Raw genomic sequence first — 7772 nt, 5'->3', positions numbered from 1 at the left:
TCTCTACAGACCAGGCTGGCCTTGAACTCAAGAGATCCACCTGCCTCTGCCTCCAGGTGCTGGGATTAAAGGCGTGCACCACCACCTGACAAAACTTATTCTTGATTTGATACCTGGAAAACTTCTCAACCTGGTCCTTGGAGAAGAACCCAGGTTGTTTTCTACACGTGTGGATGGGTACATTTTCTATGCCTACATATACTTTCTGTGTGTTTGCATCTTCACGTGTGTGGCAGCCAAAGATCAACATCAGGTGACCTTTTCAGGGTCCTTAGTCACTGTTATATTGCTGTGAGGAGACATCTGGGTCATGGTAACTTATTAAAGAAAGCATTTAATTGGGGGCTTGTTTACAGTTGAAAGAGTATTAGAGTCCACGATCATCATAGCAGGAAGCATGGCAGCAGGGATGGTGCTAGAGCAATAGGTAAGATATTACATCCCATCCACAAACTGGAGAGAGAGAAGGAGAGAGAGAGGACCTGGTGGCGTGGGCTTCTGAAACCTCAAAGACGGTCCCCAGTGACACACCTCCTCCCGTAGGTTAGTTTCAATACTTGGTTCAGATAGTAGAACTGTTTGGGAAAGACTAGGAGGTGTGGCCTTGTTGAAGATGGTGATTCACTGGGGGAGGGCTATGAGGTTCCAAAAGACCTGTGCCATTCCCAGTGTCTTTTTGCCTCAAAAAAGTGACATTTATTCAAAGAGAGAGAAAAAAACAAAAAACAAGATGTCCATCCCTTGGCTCCCTTTTCTCCCCCCTCCAGCTGTTCCTCAGCCCCCCAGGACTGAACCCTGGCTATGGCCAGGTAGCAGGACAGCCCCTCAAATGAGGTCAGCAACATTGAGGGGCATCTCTTCAATGGAAGTGTTGTAGAATGTCTCAATGTCTGGAAGAGTCCTCTTGTCCTCTTCCGTCACCATGTTAATGGACACACCTTTACGGCCAAAGCGACTGTCACGGCCAATTCTGTGGATGTAGTTTTCCCTGTTTGTGGGAAGGTCGTAATTGATGACTAGGGAGACCTGCTGCACATCCATGCCTCTGGCCAACAGGTCAGTAGTGGTAATTAATACTCTGCTAGAACCAGACCAGAACTCCCTCATAATCATATCTCATTCCTTTTGGTCCATATCGCCATGCATGGCACAGACAGTGAAATCCCGGGCATGCATTTCTCAGTGAGCCAATCCATCTTCCTTCTGGTACTGATAAAGATTACTGCCTGGGTGATAGTCAGGGTTTCATACAAGTCACACAATGTGTCAAGCTTCCACTCCTCTTGTTCCACATTGATGTCGAATTGGCGGATACCCTCCAGGGTCAACTCTTCCTTCTTAACAAGAATCCGAATGGGGTCTCTCATGAACTTCTTGGTCACCTTCAAGGACATCAGAGGGCATTGCAGCAGACAACAAAACTACCTGTGTGAGTTTTGAGCTTCTGGAATATATCATAGATCTGGTCCTTGAACCCACGGCTTAGCATTTCATCTGCTTCATCCAGTACAAACATCTTAATATATTTTGGCGACAAGTTATCTCTGGTTAAGCATATCAAACACCCGGCCAGGAGTACCCATGATGATATGGGGGGGCCTCCATCTGCAGCTTCTGCACCTCAGCACACACATTGGTGCCCCCAGTACAGGCATGACAAGAGACACGCATGTAGTCTCCTAATGCCATGACCACTTTTTGTATCTGCTGAGCCAACTCACGAGTGAGTGCCAGAACCAAAGCCTGAGTGGCCTTTAGATCTAACTCAATCTGTTGCAAAATTGATATGGCAAATGTAGCTATTTTCCCAGTCTCAGACTGGGCTTGAGCAATCACATCATAACCCTTGATACAAGGAAGAATGGCTTGCTGCTGGATGGCAGAGGGCTTCTCAAAACCATAGGCATAAATACCACGGAGGAGGGAATCTGAGAGATTCATGTCATCAAAACTATCCACAATCTCATTCCAGTTACTCTAGATGACGCCTTCTTGCTCCATCCCGTCAGGGCCATTGTCTCTGGATCTCAGGCCGCTCACCCTCGAAGGAAAGTGGACCTGGCAAAACGGACCCGGCGCCGGGTGGGCTCCTGGTGCCTCACGCGGTCGCTCCTCGAGGTTAAGCTCAGTCCTGGCTGTCAAGAAAACCAGCACCCTGAACAGCCGGTTTCTTCTTCCCCGACCCACATTCCAAGAGCGACATGAAGACCCAGACACCCCTGCTTGTCGCAAGTGGTACCTCCAGAATCCTCCGGAACCCGCATGCGCGCCCTGCCCAACACAGGGAGGCAACCAGACCAGACCTCCCAGTGTCTTTCTTTACCTTGTGGATTGTGGATCAAGATGTGAGCTCTCAGCTATTCCTTTGCTCCACTAGAATGAACCCTAACCCTCTGAAACCATAAGCCCCAAATTAAGTGTTTTGTTTTATAAGTTCCCTTGTTCATGGTGGTATATCACAGCAATACAAAAGTAACTAACATGTTACAGTGTTTCTCAAAGAATCTGGAGCTCGCTGATTGGTTAGGCCGACTGACCTAAGAGCCCCCCAATCCCCCAACCCCTATCCCTCACTCCATACACACCAGCACCAGGGTTGGAAACTTGTTCCTCTGTTACATAAGGATCCTCTTGCTCTCACAGCATTCTACTGACTGGGTTCTCTCCCCAGCGCCCCACTTCCTTTTTGCTACTGCTTTGGCTTTGTTTGTTTTCCAATACTGAGGTTTGAACCTAGGGCCTTGTACACATTAGGAAGCCTCCCTACTGCGGAGCTAAATGCCCGGTCTCAAGTACTGTGTTCTTTTGATAAGGAACTAGATTCCCACTTACCAAGTGAGTCATTCTCCTTATGTTGGCATCCTAAGTTCCCTCCTTCACGTGAACAGTGACTTCGTACAGCCTCCATCTTGTTACCCAACTCTAGCTGCTTTAATTTCTTCCATGAGCCCTGGATGTCCCTTTAAACACAGTAACAGTTCAAAATCCCCTAACTGACTCCCAGTGGTGACCCTGAACTTTCAAGCACCCTTCTTCCCCCTGTATCAGGTCCGGTTCCTTCAGAATTTTCTCAGTTATTATACCTTGTCTCATCGCAGCCTCGGCATCTCCACTGTATCCTCCCTCACTTGAATTGGGAACCAAACGGAGATTCTTGACGATAAATGTCTGGAATGTTGAAGGTATTTTCTCTAGCCCTGCAGCATCTCTGTGGCATGATTGGAGAGGCTGGAGGACAGATGGTAGTGACTCAGGCCAAGCTCCAGACACCTACATGTTTCTGTTGGTAGTGTTAGCATCCTAGAAAGCCACTTTGAATAAGCAGTATGTGCCTATAATGATCAGAAAACCAGGAGTTCAAATCCCCAGCACCCATGTAAAAGGCGACACATTCCTGTAACTGTAGGATGGAGGGAGTGTATTAGTCAGGGTTCTCTAAAGGAACAGAACAGACAGAATGAACAATGCACACGCATATATGTAAGTATGTATGTGTGTATGTATACACATGTATGTAAGTACACACATATATGTATGTGTTTATATTAATTTATTAGAGGGGCTTATAGGCTGGTGTCAGAGTAGTCCAATGATGGCTGTCATCAAGGATCCTGTAGTTAGTTGTTCAGCCCAGGAGATTTAATGTCTCAGCAGTTTGAATCTGGTGCTGGAGTCCTAGAGAAGTCCTAAAGAGCTGCCAGTTTCCAGTCCACATTGGAATCCCAAAGACACAGGTTCTAACACCAGGTAAAGAACGGTTCAGTAACAGCGAGAGTAAGGGCAAGTGAGCAAAAAGCAAAAGCTGCCTTTCTCTATGACCTTTTCTGTGGGCTTCCGCAAGAAGATACCAAGTTTGGGATAGGTATTCCTCCTCAAATGACCCAATCAAGAAAATCCCTCCCTGGTGTTCCCAGCTTCTTGGGTTTTAGCTCATTCCAGATACAGTCAAGTTGACACCAAGATCCGTCACCCAAGGGCGTCAGAGACAGGAGAATCTCTGAGGCTTGGTGGCTACCATCTTAGCTCCTGGTTCAGTCAGCAGGAGGGCCTGTCTCAAAAGATTAAGGTAGAATGATAGAGCAGGCCTCCCCACACCCTGCTCTGCTTTCCCGACACAGGCACACACACAGGCATGTATACCACATACACTCATAGATGTACACACATACACCTATATACATATGTTAAACATGTGTGCGTTTAAGGAACCCCAAGTTCTTCAGTGGCATGAATAAACTTCCTAGTCTTTCCACATCTTACCATTCTTATTTGTGGATCATATGTGACAGCTTGGCAGCTATGAAGTGGATTCATCAAAGCTTGTTAAAGGGTCTTTAAAAAAAATAAAAGTCCCTAGGTAGAATTTTTGGGGCCGCTTATGTAAACCATCATATTATTAGCAAATAGAGTTCGATTTTTTCTTTTCTGATTTGTATCCCCTTGATTTCCTTTTGTTGTCTTATTGCTCTAGCTAGGACCTCAAGAATTATATTGAATAGGTGTGGGGAGAATGGACAACTTTGTCTTGCTCCTGATTTCAGTGGGATCGCTCTGAGTTTCTCTTCATTTAGTTTGATGTTGGTTGTTGGTTTTCTGTATATTATCTTTGTTATGTTTAGGTATGTTCCTTGGATCCCTGCTCTCTCCAAGACCTTTATCATGAAACGACGTTGTATTTTGCCAAAGGCTTTTTTGGCAGCTAATGAAATGATCATGTGGTTTGTTTTGTTTTGTTTTTTCAGTTTGTTTACATGGTGGATTACATTGATAGATTTTCCTATGTTGAACCAACTCTGCATCTCTGGGATGAAGCCTACTTGGTCATGGTAGAAGATTTTTCTCATGTGTTCTTGAATTCAGTATTTTATTGAGTATATTTGCATCAGTGTTCATGAGTGAGATTGGTCTGCCATCAGAGAGATGCAAATCAAAACAACTCTGAGATTCCATCTTACACCTGTAAGAATGACTAAGATCAAAAATACTGATGGCAGCTTATGCTGGAGAGTATGTGGGATAAAGGGAGCACTTCTGCATTGCTGGTGGGAGTGCAAACTGGTACAGCCACTTTGGAAGTCAGTGTGGCAATTTCTCAGAAAATTAGGAAACAACCTTTCTCAAGGCCCAGCAATATCACTTTTGGGTATATACCCAAAAGATGCTCAATCATACCACAAGGACATGTGCTCAACTATGTTCATAGCAGCATTATTTGTCATAGATAAAACCTGGAAACATCCTAAACACTCCTCAGCTGAACGATGGATAAAGAAGATGTGGTACATTTATACAATGGAGTACTACACAGTGGAAAAAGATAATGACATCTTGAAATTTGTGGGCAAATGGATGGAACTAGAAAACATACTGAATGAGGTAACATAGACCCAGAAAGACAAATATATGTACTCACTCATAAGTGGCTTTTAGACATAAAACAAAGAAAAACCAGTCTACAATTCATAATCCAAGAGAACCTGGACAACAAAGAGAACCCTAAGAGAGACATACATGGATCTAATCTGCATGGGAAGTAGAAAAAGACAAGATCTCCTGAGCAAATTGGAAGCATGTGGATTATGGGAGAGGGTAAAAAGAGAGTGGGGAGGAAGAGAGGGGAGAGGAGAAAAATATATAGTTCAATAAAAACAATATAAAAAGTTCAAAATTTAAAGAATTAATTTATTCAATATTTCAGTTTTATTTAGTTTTAAGTATTTATTCTAGTCGCTACAAATCAGTTGTAAAATAGAAGGAGTATGTACAAAGCTGCTTTTGGAGACCTGAGAATCCTTCAGAGGGATATCATTAAGTACATAATTCTCACCACATCTGTATGATAGAAAAATTGGCCTCTTCCAGTGGTCTTCCTTAGAACATTGATTAAAGCCAGTCCCAAAAGGCTGCCCCTTGGCAGCAGAGTACACAACTTTGCACAACTCATCTTTCCTCCTCAGTATGGTGATACTCTCAGCAATGTTTGTATTCTCTAATCCCCTGAAGGGCCATTATAAACACCTCAGCTTTCTCTGGAGCTTAACATCCATACAGTTTCATATCAAACCCACCTATCCAAACTATGCCCCGCATCCTAATGCTGCCTGGGCCACAGAGCTCAATTTGTTTGGGGTTTCTCTAGTGCTGTTGTTGCCTTACTTTGAATAAGTAAATTAACCAACGAGTGCCTGAGGACACATGGCACTCGTTCAGGGCTTGTGACACAGGAGGGCAGAAAAGCTAGGATGTAATATCTGCTAATGGAACTCCCAGCTCATGAGGGGTTTGCATTTCTTTTGTTTGCACAGTTGAAACAGGCAAAACTACCCCTTTAAATGACAGGACCCTTTTGTCCCTATGAGGTTTCGGTTATCAGGCCACAGTCTGTCGGTTTGAAACCATTTCCTTCCCAATTAGTTTGCAGTTGGGTGATGCTTCGTGCTGTGTTGAGGTTTCTCTACCTTCGTTTGACCTTCAGCAGCAGCTGTAAAGCTCTCTGCTTAGCGACAAACAGCACATCCAGGCAGGAGGCACGGGCTGTGTTTGCTCAAGAATTTTGTGCTTGAAACCTTCTGGCTCCAGAGAATTTGGGGACTGAGGGCTGTCTGTACTCAAAGGCTTCCTCTGTAACTAAGACACTGTCTTGAAAGGACCACGGGAAATGAAAGCCCAGGGAAATCTCCCACACATTTAAGGCATTAATAGCAGTCCAGGGAAAAACACCCTTATCTGTGGATTCTATCTCTGTAGCCCTTATCTGGTTTGAACTGAGATTTGGGCTATTTACCCTAAAGCGAGGTCTTTCAGCCCTCCCAGCGCCTTCCTTCCTGTTCCAAAATTATTATAGCCTACAGACAAAGCATGCCTTAAACCTCTGTCTCTGCTGCTCTCACTTTACTGCAACCAGTCAATTATAACACACAAGTGAACAGCATAGGACGACAATGGAAGCAAGGGAGTGTCAGCTACAATGCAGACAGTCTGTCCAAGGGGGATCAAAAAGCAAAGGCAAGATCAGCCCCACCATGCCCAGTATGTCCCAGTGAGATTTAGGAAGCATCGGCATGAGCTACTACTGCATCAGTCAAGAGCATAATTATGAAAACATGAGAGATCTGAGCCTGGGGACATAGCTCAGTTGGTAGAGTGCTTGCCTAGCATGCATAAAGCCAGGGGTTCGAGCTCCTGCACAGTATAAAACCTTGGAAAGGGTGGAGTGTGTCTGTCTGTAATCTCAGCCTTGGGAGGCGGAGGTAAGACTCTGACAAAGTTTGAGGTCATCTTCAGTTATACAACAAGTTTTGGACCAATTTGGATTTCATGAAACCTTATCTCAACAATGCAAGAAAGAAAAGTGAGAAGAGAGGGGGAGGGAGGGATAGGAAGAGAGAGAGAGAGAGAGAGAGAGAGAGAGAGAGAGAGAGAGAGAGAGAGAGAGAGAGAGAGCTGTTTCCATGAACATTTCAGAGTAGCATGAAGCTACTGGAAGGGATATAGGAAGTTTTATGATTTTAAAAAGCCTGGCGTGCCCCCAGCGGGCTCGCAGAGCAGCCGCTAGCCCGGCAGAGACGGTTGCCAGAGCGGTGCAGATTCCCAGCGGCAGACACATGGCAGGGCAGGCAGCGGGCTCTGCAAGTTCCCCGGGCGGTTTACAAGCGGTGGCTCATCCCAGGCAGGCTGGTCCCGCCATGGGGCCCAGAGAGCCACCCAAGCAGGCAGGTGAGCAGGCGGCGGGTAAGAGGTTTACAGGACACAGCAAATAGGCATAAAACTGA

At 45.3% G+C, this 7772-nt stretch overlaps 1 pseudogene; it reads right to left on the bottom strand.

Moving 5' to 3' along the window:
* Window positions 1-772: 772 nt before the first annotated feature.
* Window positions 773-1978, bottom strand: LOC101989388 (annotated as a pseudogene).
* Window positions 1979-7772: the final 5794 nt, after the last annotated feature.

The sequence above is a fragment of the Microtus ochrogaster genome, chromosome 18 (assembly GCF_000317375.1).
Source record: "Microtus ochrogaster isolate Prairie Vole_2 chromosome 18, MicOch1.0, whole genome shotgun sequence".
Taxonomy (NCBI): Eukaryota; Metazoa; Chordata; class Mammalia; order Rodentia; family Cricetidae; genus Microtus; species Microtus ochrogaster.
This window is presented reverse-complemented; position numbering and strand designations above follow the sequence as displayed.